This window comes from Pan troglodytes, chromosome 18, assembly GCF_028858775.2.
Source record: "Pan troglodytes isolate AG18354 chromosome 18, NHGRI_mPanTro3-v2.0_pri, whole genome shotgun sequence".
In the NCBI taxonomy this organism is placed as follows: Eukaryota; Metazoa; Chordata; class Mammalia; order Primates; family Hominidae; genus Pan; species Pan troglodytes.
Genome location: NC_072416.2, coordinates 74,002,782 through 74,026,959, shown reverse-complemented (window position 1 = coordinate 74,026,959; position 24,178 = coordinate 74,002,782). Strand labels below are relative to the sequence as shown.

The 24,178-nt window shown below is 37.9% G+C and overlaps 1 long non-coding RNA gene across 1 annotated transcript in view; it reads right to left on the bottom strand.

Moving 5' to 3' along the window:
* Window positions 1-3,716: 3,716 nt before the first annotated feature.
* The window catches only part of LOC134808770 (uncharacterized), a 53,298-nt gene continuing 32,836 nt past the window's right edge, over window positions 3,717-24,178 (bottom strand). Inside the window, exons 3-4 of the long non-coding RNA XR_010152458.1 lie at window positions 13,289-13,330; window positions 3,717-3,802 (exon numbers count right to left, since the gene is read on the bottom strand). This is a non-coding gene — a long non-coding RNA (uncharacterized LOC134808770). The remainder of the gene's footprint in view (window positions 3,803-13,288; window positions 13,331-24,178) is intronic.

Here is a 24,178-nt window from a genome sequence, read left to right as displayed (position 1 = left end):
TAATGTTACTTTTGCATGGATAAAGGCACAGAACTGTGGATAAAGACAGAAATGGAAATCTGAAAGCTCCCACAAAGGAGAAGTTAAAATTGCTAAAAATTTTTAGTGGTAGATAATATTGCATGTGTATCTATTTCCAGTCCTGTATAAAATACAGGCAACAGAAGCTCTATAAAGAGTAGACATTATGCATATATATCATTTATGTGTCATTTATATGTATTTATTGCACATAATATATATCTTCTTTATATGAAATTATCCATAGACTCACATTACTAAAGAAAATAAATCTGAAAAAATAGTATTATTCACTTTGGCTTTTCTTTGAGTTTTTTGAGGCATTTGCCATATACATTTAATGTAAATTTTCTGTATGACAGGTTCAGATTTGGGGCTCATGGGAACTCCAGAAAGTCACATTTATCAAAGGGTATCCATTGGCCTTCAGCATCCATGAGAGAAGTGACCTAAAGCATCAGCTAATGGGACAGTTGTAATGTGCATAAGGTGTTTGAATGCATGCCAGCAAGAGTGCTGTGGGGGAAGAAAGAGAGAGAAAAGGAACAGCTTTTATTCTCTCCCTAGTCTTGCTTCACAGTGGTGTGTTTTTCACCTTCATTCAACTCTCCTAAACTTGTGTACATATTTACTTTTCCTACTGGATTATAATATCCTTGAGGGCAGAGTTAGTTTATCTTTTTTTTTTTCGTGAAAGCACTTTGCAAATGCTCCTTGTATACATTTCAGCCAATAACTCAGGAGCAGAAAGTGACTTTATTATTTGTCATTCTTAAGCTGAATGATGAGTATGCTTCGTAAATCACCATGGTTAGAGGAAAATTCAGAGAATTCGATTACCATGGTACTGTCAGAAACCTGATGTAGTCGGTGTTGAATGACGGCCTGCAAAAAGGTTCGTGTCCAAATTCCCAGAACCTTCTGAATGTGACTCTATTTGGAAAAGGGTCTTTGCAGATGTAATTAAATGAAGGACTGTTAGATGAAGAGGTCATCCTGCACTATCTGGTTGGGCCCTAAATCCAATGATGTTCCCTTATAAGAGATGCGTAAGGGAGATTTATTTGACAGAGAGAAGAGAAAGAGGCAATATGACCAAGGAGACAGAGATTGGAGTAATGCAGCTACAAGCCAGAGTCCACCAAGGACAGCCAGCAGCTACCAGGAGCCAGGAGAGGGTATGCAGCGGATTCTTCCCTGGAGCTTCTGGAGGAAGCATGGTCCTTGATTTTGGACATCTGGGCTCTAGACTATACAAGAACAAACTTCTATGAAATCACCAAGTTTGTGTGTTTGTAACGGCAGTCCTCGGAAACTAATACATCTTAGTTCTGGAGACGTCTCCCTAGAGACCACCCACCCTGCATCTGTAGAATCTGGGAGGGGAAATGGAGCTGTGGGCTTCCTGGTGTTTCCCTCTCGAATCCTTCTTCACCAACACCGCATTAGAGGACCGCTCCTCCGCACAGGTTCTGGGGATGGGGAAACGTATCTTCATTGAAACCAAGACTTTAGCTGCTGCACTATCCAGAGAACAGCTCAGCCTGAGAGCTGAGGATCAGGGAGGGGAGGTACTCTCTCTCATAACCTCCTGCTCTTTGAACTATCTGCTAGAACTCTGAATTTATTGTCTTTGGGAATTTTATCCCTGTAGGGAGACAAGGTACTCTTACACAACAGAAACTGTTTCAAAATAACATCAGAACAAATTTATGACATTGCAATAGAGGCGGAAGGTATAGTGAAAGAAATATGTGTATGAAACCAGATGTTTCTTGGAGAAAGTAAGCCTTTAGCTGGACTATGAAAGAAAATAGAGGATTTGAATAAGCGGCAGTTGGAAAAATATACATTTTAAATGGCAGCACAGGAGGAAGGATAAGCAGGAGGAATAGAAACTAGTATTGCTTGAAGGGAAGAGCAAGAGAACCATGCTGAATGGTAATTAGGGTGTTCAGTTGCCATCAAAAGAATTTGGATTTATTATTCTGGGGATCCATTGTAGTTTGGTGAGCAAGGTAACAAGGCTATAAGCTTTCAAGGAGTTATCACCAGCAGGGTGGACAGCATTGTAGATCCCCTACCACATTCAAGGCCCCCTCCTCAGCAAATGTTTCCTGACTTGTTTAGGCAAGGAGGAGGACCCCTCATCTCAGTGTTCCCTGTGTGTTACTCTACCCTACAACGGAGTATCTCTCTATGTGATCTGGATTCCTCCTAAGTCCAAAAGGCCCTCAAGACAGCCGGGTGCGGTGGCTCATGCCTGTAATCCCAGCACTTTGGGAGGCCAAGGCAGGCGGATCGCCTGAGGTCAGGAGTTCAAGACCAGCCTGGCCAACATGGCAAAACCCCGTCTCTACTAAAATTACAAAAAGATTAGCTGGGTCTGGTGGCGGGTGCCTGTAATCCCAGCTACTAGGGAGGCTGAGGCAGGAGAATCGCTTGAACCTGGAAGGCAGAGATTGCAGTGAGCCAAGATCGCGCCACTGCATTCCAGCCTGGGCAACAAGAGTGAAAGTCCACCAAAAAAAAAAAAAAAAAAAAAAAAAAAAAGGCCCTCAAGAGAAATGTGTGTCAAGTACAGACAAGTACAGAGCACAGGGTGGGCCTGACTTCTAGCAGGTACTCCAGCACCCCTTCTATTGAACGAATCAAATTTTACGAGTGACTCCTATAGAAGATTAAAGACCTGCACTCCAGCCCTACCAGCTATTGTCTCCTCTCATCCAGGAGCTGTACAAAAGGGTACTTTAATAATTTTCACACTTGGGCACACTATGACAATGGTTTCTAACTCACTTGGCTCTCCTAAGGGGAAGCATATCTTCCTTGAGTCAATGTAAGGTTGAGGAAATGCGTAGATAAAGAGCAGAGAATTGCCCATGTTTGGTGAGGACCTGACTATATTTTTTGACTTGGAAAGTGCTGAGCCTGTGTTTTCGTCTACTTTCTTCTAGGTGAGGGATGGAAGGAAACTTCCTTGAACCAAAGATTTACAGGAAGGGTTGATAGGAAACATGCTAATTGCAGTAATCTCTGGGAGACGTGGATGAGAGGTCCCTCTTACAGGGGGATGTGCGGGAGTGGGGGTGGGGAAGGGAGGAGAGCAAACCTGTCACCTTGTGTGCAATCTTTGCCTTGTAAGCTACTAGCCACAGATGAATGGAGAAGACATTTGTTATCATGGACACATAAAGCATAATTGCTACCTTTAAGGTAGTGGATGAGAGAAAGGAAGTGCATTTAAGCATCTATGCTCTAAGTTGTATTCCCTTGCTTTTATGTATCTTAGCAGTTTGCAGGTACCATCTCCGCAACCTGGAGAGCTAGCTTTATTTTTTTCCTCTCTTGCCATGGTTACCTCTTCGTTCTTATTAATAATTCAAATGCATTGCCTAACAACCAGTTCTCAAATGTCAGGATGTATTCAATCCTCTAGAAAAATAGAGAATAGTTGAAAGCTGAGAAAATTTGATGCCAGCAACACCACATTTCACCCATGTCACTGCCCATGCTGGTCATTGATATCTGAGCCTTTCTGCCTTCCTAGTTGGAAACTTTAGGGCATATAAATATTTATTTTAGAGCTGGGTTTAACCCATCCCTATACAGAGTGATTTGAAAAGCAATCTGCCTGAACACATGAGAACTGTGTCTTATCCTGAAAAATCTTGTCCTTATAATAGTCCTGTATCATCTTCTCACTGGAGGCAATCCAGGCTTGATTCTCAGTGTGACAGAAATGGCTGTACACTTTTCTGCCCGTTGCCTTTGTCTTGTCCTGGAATGAGAATTAAAAGACCATTGGTTTAAAGGGTCTCTTTGCCTTTTAAAAGATAAACAGGTTTTATTTATATGTCTCACAGAATCACACATGCAAAATGGTTCTGCAAAATACAAATATCTGTATAATGCAGGTAGTAATGTACATTAAGGATAGTACAAATATTGCTACTATAAGCATTCTAATAGCTGTCTTTTAGTGAATATGCATAAACGTTTCAGTTGGTTATATACCTGCAATAAAATTGCTGGGCTAAAGGGTGTGCATATGTTTAGCTTAGAAGAAAGAAGAAACTACCCAGATGTCTATCAATAGCTGCATAAGTAAATATTCATGCAGTGGAATATTCTAAGATAGGGAGGATATTTTGTTTTAGAACAGCAAAAATAAATCTACCAAACATAGCACTGAGTAAATAAAAGCCAGGTAAAAATATACATTAAATAAAGTTTTTTAAGCCAGGTAAACTAATTTATAATTTTAGAAGTCAGGGAAGTGCTTAACTTGAGGTGATGGTAACTAGGAGAAGGCAACTAGTGAACAGGAGAAGGGGTGGCTGGTAAAGTCTCGATCTTGATCTGAGTTGGGGTGACAGGGGGATACGTTCAGTCGTGAAAATTCATCAGCCAACACAGAGGGCAAAAAGCAAGATAATTTAACTAAATTGTCTTTTAATCAGAGTAATTGCTTAAGAATATTCCCAGATCGGGAGTGAGATTTTTTTCATGCTAAAATGAAAAGTGTTCATGTCTACCAAAAAATTCCAAAGTGTTTAAGTTAAAACAACACTATCTAACAAGTTTTAGAGAGACAAATAACATGCTTTCGCAAAAGATAGAAGAAAACAATAATTCAAAGTAATCTTGTTAAGACAATAGATAATGCACACTTCCAGTTTGTAATGACAATTAGGTTTATAGTGTATATGATACTTATGGATGTAATAAATATTTGCTATGGAACGTAAAGTGCATCAAATCGAAGTAAGTGAGATATCAACTTTGTTTTCATCTTAAGAATTTGAGGAAAGGATAATTAGCAATTAGACTTGAAGGTATGGGAGAAAGATGATAAAATCAAAATAAGCAAACAATAAAATAAATGATAGTAGAACATTTTCTAAAACAACTTGCATGTATTGTTTTCTGGAGAGGCAAAGCAAAACAAAGCATAATCCAGAGCACCTTCATAGAATATACATTCAAATTTTAAAACTTTAAAGTCCAGGTGCAAGGCCAAGAACATTTACAAAATGTGGCTTAATAAATGTTATTTATTTTTACTTATACTTATTTATTTTATTTTTTTTTTAGACAGAGTCTCACTCTGTCTCCCAGGATGGAGTGCAGTGGTACGATCTCGGTTCACTGCCACCTCAGCCTCCCAAGTTCAAGTGATTCTTGTCCCTCAGCCACCCGAGTAGCTAGGACTACAGGCATGTGCCACCACCCTGGCTAATTTTTTTTTTTTTTTTTTTTTTTTTTTTGAGACAGAGTCTCGCTGTGTCGGCCAGGATGGAGTGTAGTGGCACAATCTCAGCTCACTGCAACCTCTGCCTCCTGGGCTCAAGCAATTCTTCTGCCTCAGCCTCCCGAGTAGCTGGGATTACAGGTATGTGCCACCACGACTGGCTAATTTTTGTATTTTTAGCAGAGACAGGGTTTCACCATGTTGGCCAGGCTGGTCTTGAACTCCTGACCTCAGGCAATCCGCCCATCTCGGCCTCCCAAAGTGCTGGGATTACAGGTGTGAGCCACTGCATCTGGCCTAATTTTTGGCATTTTTAGTAGAGATGGGGTTTCACCATGTTGGCCGGGCTGGTCTTGAACTCCTGACCTCAAGTGATCCGCCCGCCTCTGCCTCCCAAAGTGCTGCGATTACAGGCATAAGCCACAAAGCCCAGCCAATAAATGTTGTTTTAAAACCAAGCAATTCTGAAATTAAGCAGAGATTTTTAAGAAGATCCTTTGAGAATTCTCTTTACATCTCTCACTACAGTAGTACCCCTTATCCTCAGGGAATACAATCCAAAACCCCCAGTAGATGCCTGAAACCCTGGATAGTACTGAACTCTAAATATATTCCTTTTTTTCCTATACATACATACCTATGATAAAGTTTAATTTATAAATTAGGCACAGTAACAGACTAACAATGACTAATAATAAAATAGAACAATTATACAATATACCATACTAAAAGTTACGGAATGTGGTCTGTCTCTCTCAAAATAACTAATTGTACTGTACTCACCCTTCTTGTGATCTGTAAATCTGATAATCTAATAACAGAGATGGCCACTAAGTGACCAACAGGCAAATGGTGTATGCAGCATAGACCCGCTGGAAACAGAACGGGACAGTGCAAGATTTCATCACACTACTCAGAAGGATGTGCAATCAGAAACTTAGGAATTGTTTATTTTGGAAATTTTCCATTTAGTATTTTCAGACCACAGTTGATGGCAGATAACAAACTATTACAGAAAGCAAACTGTGGATAAGGGGAAGATCCCTGTAACACCTAAGTCTGATCCTTTTTTTTCTGTTTTCTACATCTCAGCAGATCCTTAAAATTCTAATTACATTATGAAAAAAAAAAAACAAAATAAATGGAGGCTTTTCCTGTTTCTTTCTACTCCAAGATTTAGAGCCAGCTACTTTTGAAGGTGCCTAGATTTCTTTTGTGTGTGTGTGTGTGTGTGTGTGTGTGTGTGTGTGTGTGTATTTTAGATGGAGTTTTGCTCTTGTTGCCCAGGCTGGAGTGCAATGGTACGATCTCGGCTCACCACAACCTCCGCCTCTTGGGTTCAAGCGATTCTCCTGCCTCAGCCTCCTGAGTAGCTGAGAATACAGGCATGAGTCACCACGCCCAGCTAATTTTTTGTATTTTTAGTAGAGACAGGGTTTCTCCATGTTGGTCAGGCTGCTCTCGAACTCCCAACCGCAGGTGATCCACCCGCCTCGGCCTCCCAAACTGCTGGGATTACAGTCGTGAGCCACCAAGCCCAGCCGAAGGTGCCTAGATTTCTTTCACTAAAGGAGAACAAAAAGGTCATTGGTGCCAGCTACATCCCTGAGATTGTTTCACTTGAATAGTACTTGGAATGAGGGTCACAACAGGGGTAGCTTGACCTTTTTAAAATCATGGGGTCAGGATTGTGTTTTCTCACTTTAACTCCAATTATACTAACTCTTCTCTTACCTGTTCTAGTATCAGTTTTAAAAATCAATCTCAGCTGGGCATGGTGACTCACACCTGTAATCCCAGCACTTTGGGAGGCCGAGGCAGGCAGATCACTTGAGGTCAGGAGTTCAAGACCAGCCTGGCCAACATGGTGAAATTCCCTCTCTACTAAAAATACAAAAATCAGCCAGGCATGCGTGGCGGCGCATGCTTGTAATCCCAGCTACTCGGGAGGCTGAGGCAGAAGAATCGCTTGAACCCAGGAGGTAGAGGTTGCAATGAGCCAAGATCGTGCCACTGTACTCCAGCCTGGGTGACAGAGCAAGACTCCATCTCAAATATATAGATAGATAGATAGATAGATAGATAGATAGATAGATAGATAGATATAGATATACTCACACACACACACATACACACACACACACACACACACACACACACACACACACACATATATATATATATATATATATATATATATATATATATATATATATATATATCTTTCCCAGTTTGAGTGACCTTTCCTTTTCTAATCCCATCCTAGAAACAATGATGTTCTGGGCCATATGTTGTCATACCAAATATGGATTTAAAACATGTTGGCCAAAGTGTTAGGAAGTATAATTTCTGATTTTTTAATATGTAACTGCCATATGCTTTCTTTTTTGTCCTTCAACTCAAGATGGATGACTTTTGCACCAGGTTTTGAATGCTTGTCCTTGTCTGCATGAGTATAGCACCAAAATGCTAAAAAGAAAATACATTTTATTCTTGCCCCAAAGGAAACATTGAGAATTTAAGGGTATACGTCACTATAACAGTATTGCAAATACAGTCTGCATATACTTAGTGCTCATGATAAAAGAAAAAATAAAGCTAAATTTGAATATCCTGACAAGATCAGTAAGGACATTTATTTTATTAAAATACAAAGTTATATTAAGAAATATATACATAGAAAATACACATTACCAAAATCTCTGTACTGTTACACATTGAGACATATCTGGTTTGATGGATTTGCTTTGAAGAAATAAAACTTATTCAAATAGAATTAGACATGACTCAATCTACATCTTGAAGATGCAGACATGAAAAATAGGTCGGGAATGTGTGGCCCTGGAAGTCTTAAGACCCCAAAAGGAGGGAGGAGATAGGGTGAAGTTTAGAAAGGATTTTGTGTCAATGATAATGGCTGGAGTCATATTGACAAGCCATGACTCTGTTATCCAGTTATCAGAAAATGTGTTCAGCCAGAGAACTTCTATATGTCTCAGACATGGTGCCAGCCTGCTGTTTCTTTTGCAGGTGAGGTTTTTAACCACAACAACTAAGACAGGATATCCTAAAGTACATTGACTCACCCAGTTCCTTTCGGCCAGGACTGTCACATGAGGGCTAAAGATGAACCCTGAGCAGGATGGAGATCACTCTCCAGGAAGCTTTTCTGCATCAGCTTGGGTTGCTACATGTTGTGGCAGGTGGCTGCACAGACTACTCTGTTTGCGCCTTACCCACCACCATCAAGAGCTAGGCCCACCTCAAAAGGGTGAGATAATTGGATGGGGGTGAATAATCAAAAGGATATCAGCAAAAAGAAAAAACAAATTAAAAACAAGTAAAAAATCTTCTTTCCAGAAATAGATACCTGAAATATGTATATGCTTAGGAACTACTTTATTTCCTGCCTTCTCTGATGAGTAATTAAAGATATAAAGCTTGTAGGTATTAGAAAACCATGTCATTCAAGATAGTCCTTTGTGCCCTAAGAAAAAAAAAAGTAATGCCCAATCAGAAAGTAATAAATTCAAAATACCACCGGCCCTGCAATGAGAGTTAACCGTATGCATAAATCCAAAGCGAAGTTTCAGAGTCCCCTGGCTGTCTTCATCAAGAATCAAGCCTTTTTTGAGAACTTAGCATGATAATTCACTCTTTGCTGATTTAGTTCTCTGCCTTTTTGAAATGGAAAACGAGAAGACCCAATTGAGTTCTCAAGGAGTGTTCTCAACTGATCTTCTCTCAGTGCCTGTCTCTGACAGTTTGATTCTTCCTAGACGCAGAGCCAATTCAAGGTTAGATACACAGGCTGTTTACTGGGGGAAATGCCTGTGACAGATAAAAAGGAATGGAGTAGAAGAAAGTTGAGAGAGCCTCAGACAGTGAGGCAGGATGATAGCTGTGAAAGAAAAGAGGGAAGGAAGAATTCCACATTCCACATTCCACATTCCACAGCCCACTTTTGCAAAAACTTCAACCAGGCCAATGAAGTGTCCCTGATCAAAAGCTGCTTGTTAAAGGACTTCTGAGTTAGGCAAAAATGGGCCTGTAGTAATAGCCCCCACCATGCTCAGTCATTGACTGAAAGCAGCCCAGGAGAAGCATGGTCTCAGCATGAATGCAAGGGAGGAACCCAAGTGGTGGCAGCTGGTGCTGTCAGTCAACGGTGCTATCAGCAGCAGGTTCTCTTGATGGAGATCTTAGCAGTGCATTTCCATTGCTCCTACATCATCTCAGACATATGCCACAGTGTCGTGGGGATTCTGGATCAAATCGTGTTGTATGCTGAGAAATCTCAAACATGACAAGATGTTAATGAAAATTTTGTAAAATATGTTAACTGAACCTCTGCTTTCTGAAACAGTCTATGCAAAACATAATTTAGCATTTGCTAGATTATTCATTGTCTTTGTTTGTGAGATGAATTATTAGACCCGTAGGTAACACAGTAATGTCCTCAGGGACTACTGACGCGTATCAGCCCTTCTGCTAAATGGTGTAAGTCTAATAACTCTGCTCGTAACATTTTTGTCATTTTGTAGTTTCATAATCCGCCCCTCCCCAACTACCAGATGACCATCTGTTACTGCTTTCCACTATTACGTGTTCCTACCTCTACAAGTCCCATCTGTTTAGGGTTAATTTTTTTTCTTATGGAAAATTATAATTGCACCAAAAAGCAGAAAAAAAACAATACAAATGAATGGATTCCCACATAACCATGAAACAGCTTTTGCGATCTTCTTTCATTTGTACTCCACCCACATACCCCTCCACTAAAATATTTAGAAGAAAATACCCAGACATCATATTAATGCTCTTAAATATTTCAGTATGTATTTTTTCAATATTACATCATTTTTTAAAATAAAACCACAGTATCATTGTTTTAGTCTGTTTTATGCTGCTATGACAGAATATCTGAGACTGGGTAATTTATAATGAACAGAAATGTATTGCCTCATGGTTCTGGAGGCTGGGAAGTTCAAGATTGAGGGGCCAGCATCTGGCAAAGGACTTCTTGCTGTGTCATCCCATGGTGGAAGGTGGAAGAGCAAGAGGGAATGCACAAAAGAGAGGGCAAGAGAGGGCCAAACTCACTTTTATAACAAACCCATTGTCACAGTCAAGAGAGGGTGAGAGAGGGCCAAACTCACTTTTATAACAAACCCATTGTCACAGTCAAGAGAGGGTGAGAGAGGGCCAAACTCACTTTTATAACAAACCCATTCTCACAGTCAAGAGAGGGTGAGAGAGGGCCAAACTCACTTTTATAACAAACCCATTCTCACAGTCATGAGAGAGACAATAACAACATTAATCCATTCACAAGGGCAGAGCCCTCAAAACCTAATCACCACTCAGAGGTCCCACCTCTCAACACTGTTGCATTGGGGATTAAGTCTCCAACACGCGAACTTTGGGGAACGCATTCAAACCATAGGAATCACTATCAAAACATCTCTACAAAATTATTTATCACCAAATATCCAAGCAATATTGATATTTCTCCAACTGGTTCTTAAATTTTACATTTGCCTTTTCAACAAAAAGCTGGATCAGATTCATATATTGCAGTTAATTGACATGTCTCTAAGGTCTCTTTTAATCCATGTTTCTCTTCAACCCCTTTCTGTCTCGTTTTGTTGGTAATTTATTTGTTGAATATTTCTGATCATTTGTCCTACAGGGTTTCCATCTCATGGATTTTGCTGATTTTACTCTGTGAATTCATTTTAATATGCTATTCATTATTCTTTATTTCTTATAAAATGGTTGTTAGATCTTCATCTTTGAACAAATTCTCTAGTAGATTCTTCAGGGTTGGTTCATTAAAAAAAGTTCCCAAAAATTTCAAAAGTTCCTAAGTTTGACAATAGGTTTTATACTTGAATGACAGTTTGGCCAAGTATAATGCACTTTTCTCTGTTTTTTTTCTTTAAGCATCTTAATTATGTTACTCCATTGTCTTCTGTCACAAAATTTTGCTATTAAAAAGTCTAATGTCAAACTTATTATGGTTCCTTAATATGTGACTTGGTGTTGTTGCCTGGATGCTCAAAGGTTTTTCTTTATCAATAAAGGCCAATGGTTTTACTATAATATATCTCAGAGTTGACCATTCTGGTCAATTTTCCCATGTCTGTGATGTGTCCTTTCAATATATAGGTCCACATATACTTTTTTTTTTTTTTTTTTGAGATGGAGTGTCACTCTGTTGCCCAGGCTGGAGTGCAGTGGCACGATCTCGGCTCACTGCAATCTCCACCTCCAGGGTTCAAGCAATTCTCCTGCCTCAGCCTCCCAAGTAGCTGGGACTACAAGCGCGTGCCACTACGTCCGGCTAATTTTTTGTATCTTTAGTAGAGACAGGGTTTCACCATGTAGCCAGGATGGTCTCGATCTCCTGAACTTGTGATCCGCCAGCTTCGGTCTCCCAAAGTTCTGGGATTACAGGCATGAGCCCCTGCGCCCGGCGGTCCACATATACTTTTATTTCAAAAAACTTTCCTCGAATTATTTTTTCATTATTTGTTCCATTGTATTGTGTCTATTTTCTCTCAAACTTCAGGAATATTGAAACTTCTCTGCCTATTTTATATCCAAGCACTTCTTGAGATGATGCTTAAACTGGTTCTTGGAACATGGCAAGGAAGCAGGATAAAAGTAAGAAAAGTGAGAGCCTTCTAGGGAGATCCAACTACATGTACAAAACAGAAGAGCTTAATATGAGTAACAATAGCTATTGAATGAAGTTTGATCTATGGCAAGGCTAAAAGATGTGGAAGAGAAATCAAACTGGCGAGTGACAGGATCCTGTTTGCTGTCAGATTACACTTTGATGTCAGATAAGTAGGTTTTGAGTTTTCTCAGAAAACTAATAAGGATTTTAAGGTGTAAATAAATATTTTAGCAACATCACATTGGTGTCAGTGAAGAGATGTCTCAGAAACAAGTACATGAATTTTAAAATAGGCAACAAAAAATATAAATACCTGTTTTGTGACTGGAAATTATAAGCAATTTGTATGAGTTTTATCATTTATCCCTCACAACACATGTTTAACAGTTTTTACTGTTCCCATCTTCCAGATTAAGCACACACACTGAGTCATAGCACATTAAAGCAAATTATTCATGAAACATCAAAAAAGCGGTTGCCTGGGCTCAGAAGCCAATAGCAACTAACACTAAGTCCCACATTTGTTTCATGAACTATGGTTAACACTGGAATCAGCCATACAAAAAATGAAAATAATACAAAGATTTGTGGACAAAGTAAATTGATATCTAGAAAGAATGTGGATATGGAATGAACTGGACTGTATAAGATTGAGGGAGAGGGAGAGAAAGGCATGCACAATGATTCCAAGGTTTCAGGTGAATAGCCCAGGGCAAAATTGTCTTGTAATAGGTTGTCAAGAAAATAGGAGGTGAAAATGAAGACAACAAATATAGACCGTTTTGCAAAGAAACTTGACAGGGGAAAAAGAGGGCAAAGACGGTGGGTAAGTATATATTGGATGGAAGATGTTTTGTTCTAAATAAGAGAGACAACCTGAGTTGTCCACTAAGTGCTTGTAGAGAGGTTGGAATTGGGAAATCACAAAGGTGGAGAAGGGGGTAAGGCTGTGGGGGAGCTGATAGCAGATGGTGGAGAAGAAGAAAAGAGGATCTAGAACATAAGCAAAGCAATTAGTATCACACACAAGCAGAAAACAATATTCTCTTCTACAGAGAGTATAAGAAAATATGTTGATCTCCTAAAAAGCACCAGACATCCTAGTAAGCTCTTACAAGCACACACACTAACTACTCCATTAATCCTTACGACACAATGTCTCTGCTGATGTTATTCTCCACATTTTATGAATCAGCGTGCCTAGTAATTACCAGAGTCAGGCTTCAAACTCACTCTGTTCTGATTATTTCTAGTGTTAGTTTTTGGGAAGGAATCATGACACAGGGAGACACCTGAGTTCAAGCTCCAAAACTCACATTCACTCTTACCTTGGACAACGGAATCACATCTGAAAAACCCCAATTTCTCATCTGCAAAACAAATAAACAAGAATTAGGGTTTCTTCCTGTCCCAATAAACTTTTTTTTTTTTTTTGAGACAGTCTCACCCTGTTGCCCAGGCTGAAGTACAGTGGCATGATCTTAGCTCACTGCAACCTCTACCTTCCAGGTTCAAGTGATTCTCGTGCCTCAGTCTCCCAAGTAGCTAGGATTACAGGCGCGCACCACCACACCCAGCTAATTTTTATATTTTTAGTAGGGATGCGGTTTCACCAGGTTGGCCAGGCTGGTCTCGAACTCCTGACCTCAAGTGATCCGCCTGCCTCACCCTCCCAAAGTGCTGGGATTACAGGCATGAGCCACCTCACCTGGCCCCAACAAACTCTTATATGAACAGACCATATGTTTTTCTCATGAAAAATATATTCTGATAATGTGTTTATTCATAAGTTATAATTTGCTTTTGTTTTAGATGAAAATGACTCCATGTCTATGAATTCAGTTTACCATTATCATTACCACCACTAAATCTTAGGAATTATTTTGATAAAATATTAGAAGTTACGTTAAACATGATAGTAGAATTGAGTCATTTTTATTTATTATTCAAAACTTGAATAGTATAATTTCTAAAGAGTTACTTTATTTTCCCAGGCAATTTTATCACTAAAAGCTACTAAAATATATTTTTACCTGTGAAAATATTATTTTATTAAAATTTTCAGTTAACCTTTCAGAAGTATTGTGTGTGCACGCATGCATAACGTAACACTAATTCAGATTTCACCCAAAAATATCCCTCCAGGGTGTGTTTGTATGAGATTTTACCAAAATTAAAATAAGCATTCTTTATTAGTGAAACCAAGAAGAATATGTTTCCTGACTATCCTAAAACTTCTTTAAAAAAAACAAAAAACAAAAAAACCTAAACTTTGCATGTAACAGAAAGCAGAAACCTCTGCAGACTAGCATCACCTAAAGCAAACCTTAAAAGATGAGGATAGTGCAGCAAACGAGTAATGAACCATACAGAACTTGCTTTGAGAGGCACCCAGTTTGAAAAGAGCATTGTCAAACTGACAGAGCATTTGTCTCAGTAAATATTCTTCTTCATTCCTAAACCATTCAAGCATAAGAAGGTGAACACAGACAGCAATCTAAAAGTCTCTAATGAATATTTGTAACACACAAGCTGAAAAATTCTTGATCTACCTGCCCTTTGTGAAAAATAACAAAAGCTGGAGAAATGGGGTTAAAAATGAGGGAGAGGCTTCCACTTCCAGCGATGATAGGCCACTCTGCAGCAAAATGGACCCTTCTCCAAGAAAATTTTTAAAAGATGAATAAAATATAGAAAATATCATGTTCACGATACCAGAGACCTACCAAGGCAGCCAGGACTCAAGGAGCCAATTTGCTGGAGAGACATGAGGCCCAGAAAAGTGAATTCAATATTCTGGGCCATTTTCTCCTCAGACATTTGATGATTTATAAGATGCACAGAGCAAATAGATTTTTTTAATATCCAGAATAAAGAAGGAACATGCCCCAACTTGTTTAATGAGGCCAGACTAACTTTCGTATGAGAATCAAAAAAGGACATTGCAAGAATAGTGACATTACAGACTAATATCCATCATGAACATAGTTGCAAAATTGATTGCAATAATTGTATAACTACATACAAAGATAATACACCACAATTAAGTTGAATTTATTCCAGGAATGCAAGATTGTTTCCACATTAGAAAAACCAAACAATGTAATTTACCACAATAGAAGAAATGAAAAATACAAAACATTCTTCTCAATAGGTGCCAGAAAAGCACTTGAAATTCATTACAAAATTTTTTCAGCAAAGTAGAAACAGAATATAACATTAATTTGATGTTGGGGATCTATAAAATACCTACAGTAAACATCATACTTTTTGGTGAATTATTAAAACCTTACCTCCTAAGATCAGGTGACAAGGTACTCACTATTACCACTTCTATTCAACGTTGTAATTCAGGTCCTAGGCTGTGAATTGAGGTAAGTAAAACAACTACCAAAGCATAGGGACTGGAGAAGTAAACATACCTCTAGTTAGTCACAGACAACACAGTTGTTTACATGACATATTCAAAAGCTGAAAAGCTCTTAAAATTAATAAATGACTCTGGAAAGTTTACTCGATACAGTCAGTATGAAAAAGTTTAATTGTTATACACCAGAAAGAAATAGAAATGAGTTTCCTAAATGATAGTTATAAAAGCATAAAGAATACTTAGGGATTAGCCAAATAGAATATGTTCTATATTTCACAGAAAATTGAAGACACTATTAAGACAAAATACAAAAGAGCTAAACAAACAAGACACATGTCTATGAATTTCAAGACAAAATATTATAGAGATAATAATTCCTTCTAAACTGATGTATGCATTCAGAGCAATCCAAATGAAAATCCCAGCTGGATTTTTATATTGTAGAAATTGAAAAGCTGATATTAAAATGTATATGTAAATGTAAAAGCCCATGAATACCCAAGACAATTTTGTAGCTAGAAAGTGGAAGCATTCACATTACTAGATATTAAGATGTATCATAAAACTATAGTAATTAAGACAACATGGCATAACACAAGGATAGAAAAAATATTCCAATCAAATTGAAAAGAGAGTTCAAAAGCAAAGCTACACAAATATGGTCTCATGGATTTTAACAAAGTTGAGACTTAAGTGAAGTGCAAGAAAAGAATTGTCCTTTCAATAAAAGGTACTATATCACTTGGATTTCAATGTGGAGAAAATGATTCTTGAGCCTTCCTCACACAATACACAAAAAGAACTAAGAGATTTTGAAGATCTTAATAGTAAATGCAGAGTAATGAGACTTTTACAATAAAATAGGGGAGAAAATATTATTGATCTTGGGAAAACAGAGAACAGGAGAAGATATTTTCAAAGCAAATCTCACCAATGACTCACCTAGAACACTTCCATGTGAGTGTATATTCAGCCAATACAAAAACATAGACAACACAAGAGAAAAGTAGAGATGCATTTTATCAAAGCAAAAATATTCAAGAGGCAAATAAATAAATTAATATATATTAAAACTCATCAGTCATCAAGGACATGCAAATAAAAATTAAAACCACAATGATATACCACTGTACAGAGACTGCGATGGCTAAAAGAAAAATACTGACATTCCTAAAATGTTGGCAAGGATGTAGAGCAACTAGAAATATCACACACTGCTGGAGGGAGTACTAATTGGTGCATTCACATTGGAAAATTCTTGGGCAGTATCAAACTAGAATTATTTTGTGCATATTGTAGGATTGAACAAATGAGTAATAGATTTATATCATGGGTCATGTTTCTTGCTATAAAAGAAAAATCTTTGGGAGGCCGAGGAGGGTGGATTGCCTGAGCTCAGGAGTTCGAGACCAGCCTGGGCAACACGGTGAAACCCCCTCTCTACCAAAATACAAAAAAAAAAACTACCAGGCAGGGCAGCATGCACCTATAATCTCAGCTACTCAGAAGGCTGAGGCAGGAGAACTGCTAGAATCCAGGAGGCGGAGGTTGCAGTTGAGTGGAGATCGTGTGGCTACCCTCCAGCCTGGGCGACAGAGCGAGACTCTGCCTCTAAACACACACACAAAAAAGAAAAATCTGTGCTTTCAGCAGTTTTTTACTAAAAGGGCCCAAACTCAATGACATACCAGTAGAACTAGGTCCTAGATCTTCGTTTTAAAAAGTCATTCCTCTTTGGAAGGAAACTGAGCTCCGAAGGAAAATGATGGGGTAGCCACCACATGAGCCTGGAATAAGAGCATTGCCAGAAAACAAGGCAGACTTCAAAAATTGATGGAGACATGATAAAAGAACACAGAAGGAAGCTTGAGGTACCTTCCACTGACCAGATCTTGATAACTTAAGCATCAGAAAAATAAGATTATAACCCATAGACTGAAATAGGAATCCATGAATCCATTCTGAGAGCAAATAGATACACACTAATTGTGAGAGAAGGAAAAGGCTCTTCCACACAAGACTATTCCAACAACCAATAGAGAAAAATTGATGGAGTTAGAATACCACCATTTACAACCATCATAGTAAAAACTGATTCAGGCAAGAATCATGAATGGTTGCTAAATTTAAATTAAATGTTTTAATAAAAAGGATGTTTACACCGTCTTAAAGTATCTCCCTACACCTTTTAGTTACAAAATAAAATAGGCCTATAATGGAGAAAAGAGATAACCAAGTAACCAAAATTAGTGTCACAAAAAGAGGCAAAGCATCGACAAAAAAAGCCATTATGAGCTTCCCAGTGTAACTGCTTGAGAAGAACATAGCACTTATGTAGTATTCAAGCCCAAAAGCATAATCTCAATCTATTCATGAGGAAACATCAAAGAAATGCAAATTGAGGAATATTCTACAAAATATCTGGCGTATATTCTTTAATGAAAGACACAGGGCCGGGCGTGGTGGCTCACACCTGTAATCCCAGCACTTTGGGATGGACCACCTGAGGTGAGGAGTTCGAGACCAGCCTGGCTAACCCGGTGAAACCCCGTCTCTATTAAAAATACAAAAAAATTAACTGGGCGTGGTGGCCCCGCGCCTGTAGTCCCAGCTACTTGAGAGGCTGAGGCAGGAGAATCACTTGAACCCGGGAGGTGGAGGTTGCAGTGAGCCGAGATCGCGTGACTGCACTCCAGCCTGGGTGACAGAGCGAGACTCTGTCTCAAAAAAAAAAAGAAAGAAAGAAAGAAAGACATAGGTAGGCCAAGGAGCTCTATATTAAAGGAAGCTGAAGAGACATAACAATGAATGCCTATGTTACAAGCCTGCACATTCTGCACATGTATCCCAGAACTTAAAGCAAAATTTTAAAAAAAGAGACGTAACAAATAAAAGCAGTATGTGATTCTGAACTGGATCCTGTACTAGAAAATATAGCTAAAAAGGATATTATTGGAGCCATAGGTGCAATTGGAATATGACCTAGATATATGACTAGGTAACAGGGATGTTTGATGTTAAATTCTCTTAAGTTGATTACTGAGATGTGATTGTGCAAATAAATATCCTCCTTCATAAGAGATATATACAGAAGTATTAAGGGGTAAGTAGCCTGGTTTCCTCATGCATGTAACCTATTCTGAAAAGATTCAAAAAATATAATGTGTGTAATGTACAGATAAATGATAGATCAGTGATTGAATAATAGATCATAGAGAAAATATATAAGAAACGTTTTTCATTTCCACCACTTTTTTCTCTGACCCAGTTCACTTCTTCCATTTTCTAATTTTAATTTTCTTGTTTTTCTGACTTTCTTTAATGCCTCTTACTAATTTTTATTCCATTTTTTTCTCTTTTAAGACCCTTGTAATTTATTAGCCATTTCTCACATCGTCAGGTGTAATTTCTTTCCTAAGTTCAGGCAACTCTGGTGAAAACCCTTCCTTTTTGTCTATTTTTTTTATCTTAGGTTTTGAATATCTGATTTTAGGTGTTTTCTTTTTAAAATTTTTCTAACGTTAGTTTGGAGTGTTATGGTACGGCTTTATTCTGTTTCAGGGATTGTTTTGTTAGAAATTTTCATCAACTGAAACGTGTTGATTCTCAATTGCTGTCTTCTTACACTGGTTTTGATGGAATTGGTCCCATTTTCACGTTTTTTAAAGGCATTTTGTGTGAAAAATTCCTACAAGAGTTCCTCTGCTGTCAGAGTGATCAGCTGTAGGCTCCTTAATGAATGACATGTGTCTGGTGGTTGTGATAGGAAAGGGAAACAGTTGGCATATCTCTTCACTCTATTTCATGTCAACATTATCATGAAATTATTTCTCCATTTACCAGTATTTCTGCAGTATACTCCCAGGAAGTCAAAATATATTGTCATTCTTAACTTTAGTAATTTTTAAAATATGTATTACAGAATTAATAAGAAAGAATGAAAGATAAAAAAATTACAAATATTATATATAAGAATACGTATTAAAGAATCAGCATATCAGACTAAATAATAAAATATAAATTATATAGGATATATAAAGTATATATTAAATATTGCAAAACATAAAATATATACTTATATTTATATAATAAATATGCATTTATGCTTAAATTTATAGAATAAATATATTATTATATTTATATACTAGATATATAACTATAGATAATAGATATATAGCTATATTTATATAAGTATATAATTAAATATTAATATAAACATTTATATAACAAATAGAAAATAAAAGACAAGATATTTCACATAACAAGTGTACCACGTATTTAATCCTTTATTTTTGTTAGATCACAGCCTATTTTTTTAGGTTCACAGGTTCACACTTGAGACTGTGAATAAGTCTGATACATCCATTTTCTAAGTAATTCTATGTCTTGATATTAACTTCATTCTGTAAGAAACTTTGTTTATTAGAGACTTCAAGGTTGAAATCCACTCCTTCAGAATCATAGTGGCACTATTCAGTTATTTCCTAGGACCTTGTTTTGTGGTTGAGATTTCTGAAATTATTCTAATTCCTTTTCTTCTTTTCATGATCATTTTTTCCTGCTTTGAAACTTTTGTGGGCACTCCTATTTAATCAATGAAATGCTTACGTGAGAGTCTTTTCTATTCATTTTATTGAGAACATGCTGCACATATATAATCGGAACAACTAGGTCCTTCTGCTCTCAGCGAGGACTTCATGTTATTGTTTTGATAATTTATTCTTTTCCTTTCTTCCTCACTTCCTTGAACATCAATTATTGTGTTTTAGAACTCCTAGAATAAATCTATAAAACAACATTTTTAAGAAAAAGGAAGATGGGCATTACTCTTACTAACTATGTAGAAAGAATTTCACTTGTGGTAAACTCAATAGAATAAAATACAGATGATCCCTGACTTAATGATAGCTCAGCTCACGACTTTTTGACTTTACAATGGTGCAAAAGCAATATGCGTTCAGTAGAAACCATACTCAAGTACCCTTACAACCAATCTGTTTTTCATTTTCAGTGTAGTAGTCAATACATTACATGAGATATTCAACCCTTTATTATAAAATACACTTGGTATTGGAAGATTTTGCCCCACTGCAGGCTAACGTAAGCCTTCTAAGCACTTAAATTAAGTTTAAAGTAGGCTAGGCTAAGATAGGATGTTTAGTAGGTTAGATGTATTAAAGGCACTTTTGACCTACAATGTTTTCAATATACAATGGGTTTGTTAGGAAGTAACCCCATAGTACACTGAGGAGCATCTATAATTATAAAAGTAGCAGAGATTAAGTTTTATGTGTGAGGACTTCGGAGAGTGACAGGTCTTAACATGGCAAACTTCAAAAATATATGGTAAAATTAAATATCCAACTGAAAGGAAGGTGGTATTAAGAAGAGTCACCTCTCTGATGAGGCAAAATGTGTTTCTTTAACTTTTCCATTTTTTGCATTAAGTGAAGTCTCCTTGTCAGACAAATTGTTCACAAAAATATATGCAGAGACAGAAAGAATGTATCATGCGTTTCATCCACTGGCAGGAAAATGTCAGCAAGATGAGCTGGCAAAATGGTTTTTAAAAACCTGAACTCTTAGAGGTGCCCAAATGCAAAGATGCAATAGAAGCAATTTTTAACTTCTATTCCTTCCTCTCTTTCAACACTTCTTTAATAATAATGGGGGTTTGTAACATTAATAAGTGACTATGATTCATAACCTAGGATAAGTCACATTTTCACTGCATAGTCACTTACACAAAACAAATGTTATCTATTCGTTGGGCTCCCATTTACATAATGTTTCTTTCACGTGGAATGTTGGCTGTGTAAACAATTACAATAAAAATAAAAGAATATTTTATTCTTACTGGAAGAAGTTATAATTATCTTACCGGAAATTAAAGACTGCTCAAATTACAAAGTTTTCTTTTCTTTTCTTTTCTTTTCTTTTCTTTTCTTTTCTTTTCTTTTTTCTTTTTTTTTTTTTTTTTGAGACAGATTTTCACTCTTGTCACCCAGGCTGGAGTGCAATGGCATGATCTCAGCTCACTGCAACCTCCACCTCTTGGGTTCAAGCAATTCTCCAGCCCCAGCCTCCTAAGTAGCTGGGATTACAGGTACCCGCCACCACACCCAGATAATTTTTTTATTATTATTATTTTTTAGTAGAGACAGAGTTTCAACATGTTGGCCAGGCTGGTCTCAAACTCCTGATCTCAGGTGATCCATCTGCCTTGGACTCCCAAAGTGCTGGAATTACAGGTGTGAGCCACTGTGCCTGGCTCATTTATTAATATATGAAGTCAATATCACAAATGATTTTCATATGGAAATATCTTGAGTTAGTAAAAGTCAAGCACAGAGCCCAGAACCTGGCACAAGGCAGACGGTGCCCAATAACTATGAGAATTGTTGTGTAAAGAATTAATGTGTTAAGAAAGAAACATAATAAATGCATTGTGTAATTATTTTTCCCTCATGGTGGATAAGGTAAAGGTGTTGTCTATAGCCTAACACATACTTTACCAATTTGGATCTGTTCTTCGAAATCCCCCAATCCAGTTAAAATACTGGTTTTTTTAGTGAGATACCAGAAATACAAATAATATTCAGCAAGAAAAGAAGCAAGTGAAGCATTATAAGCCAGCTAATCTCCATATAATCAAATAATTAAGTTACTCCTAGGTGAATATCTTATTCTAAATTGGAATATGATCTCTGTACAGCATCATTCTTTCCCTCAGGGTATATTGGTTTGACTTACAGGGGCCTTGAACTAATTGAGGCTTTTAGATTTTACTCATCGATATGTAAACAGAAAATAACATTTTGAGCCAGGGCTTTAGATCTTACCTATGCCTGGTGATAAGTAGATGATTCAAAAATGAAAAATAGCGTCCCCTGAGGTAATGATCTCCCTGTTCATTCATTCATTCTTTTATTCTTTTTCAGTAATTAATGGGTTATTATGGGCTCACACTCAGTTTCTGAAGATACAAAGTGTGTAAAAGAAGACCCAGTTTCTTTGCCCTAGTGGAGAAACAATTCTAATCAGATAATTAAAAAAAGAAATGTACACATATAAACGGCATGGAATGCATGCCCTGAAGAACAGGTGCACGGGGTATGAAATCATAAACGGATGAACTCAACCTAAGAGCTGGGGAGAGCTTCTCTGATGAGAGACCTTTGAGTGGAATCTGAAGGGCAGCCACACATAAGGGTGTGAGGATAGCCAGGGTCAAGACTGCAGGTCAAGGCTGCATGGTACCTGTCCAAAACCACATAAAGAATTCCTGCACTGAGTTGCAAGTTGGACTAGCTGATCTTTACATTTCCTTACGAATACAAGATTATGTGTTTCTTTATGTACCTGAGGAACTAATTTTGTAAAAATGCAATTGATCATTATTTGCAGATTGTGCCTTCGTGGATTCGCCTGCTTGCTAAAGTTTATTTGTAACCCTGACACCAGTAGTCCGGGCACTTTCATTGCCGTTTGCAGACATGCATACACAGAGCACTAAAAATGTGAGTCACCCAAAAGGCACGTTCCCGGCTGAGGTCCATCAAGGCAACTACTCTGCCTTCTTGTTTCAGCTCTCATGCAGAGATAACCAGAGGACGGAGTGGGTAGGAGCCGTGGAGCAAGAGCAGGAAGTTCTGCCTCTGGGCCCAGTTGGACCAGGTTTGAGGGCCAATTTTGGCACCAGTGAGTTGAGAGACTTCTGCAAGTCATTTAACACTTCTGAACCTTATTGTCTCTTTTGTAAAATAAAGAAAATAGGCCGGACGCGGTGGCTCACGCCTGTAATCCCAGCACTTTGGGAGGCCAAGGCGGGCGAATCACGAGGTCAGGAGATTGAGACCATCCTGGCTAACACAGTGAAACCTTGTCTCTACTAAAAATACAGAAAATTAGCCGGGCGTGGTGGCACGTGCCAGCTACTCGGGAGGACAAGGCAGGTGAATCGCTTGAACCCAGGAGGCGGAGGTTGCAGTCAGCCAAGATTGCGCCATTGCACTCCAGCCTGGGCGACAGAGCGAGACTCTGTTTCAAAAAAAAAAAAAAAGAAGAAGAAAAAAGAAAAAAATGAAATTAGATTCTACCAGGATGAATTGTTTGTAGGATTTAAGATTAAAATCTATGTGGGAGATACATACATTTTCCCTAGGTGCAATGGTTCATTGCAAAATCCTTGTTTGCTGCAACTTTATAGAACATAACTACCAGGAGTAATGAGAATTGACTGTAACTAAGTTACTGTTGGACTATACCCCAAAATGGAAAATAAATTTCTCCATATCCACACTCATATAATTAAGTGATTAAATACATAAATAAATGGGAAACAAGAAATAAATTTCCTGTGCTGAAGAATTCCAAATAATTTATGTAGATACACTGTCCTCAAGAAGGTGGAGCCTATATCCCCACTTCTTAAGTGTAGATTGTAATAACTTCCTTGAGAAGAGTTTAGTTTCAATCTTCTGCATGTGGCTAACTGGTTATTGCAGCACCGTTTACTGAATATGGAGCCCTTTCCCCATTGCTTGAGTTTATCAAGGTTATAGGATACAAGATCAATATGCAAAAATTGATTGCATTTCTATATGCTAACAATGAATACATGGAAACTGAAGTTTAAAATATAATACCATATACGATTGCTTAAAAAGTAAAACACTTTAGGCATAAATCTAACAAAACATGTAAAAACAAGAGTTTAGGGCCAGGTGCGGTGGCTCATGCCTGTAATCCCAGCACTTTGGGAGGCCAAGTCAGGCAGATCACTTGAGGTCAGGAGTTCAAGACCAGCCTGGCCAACATAGTGAAACCCCGCCACTACTGAAAATAC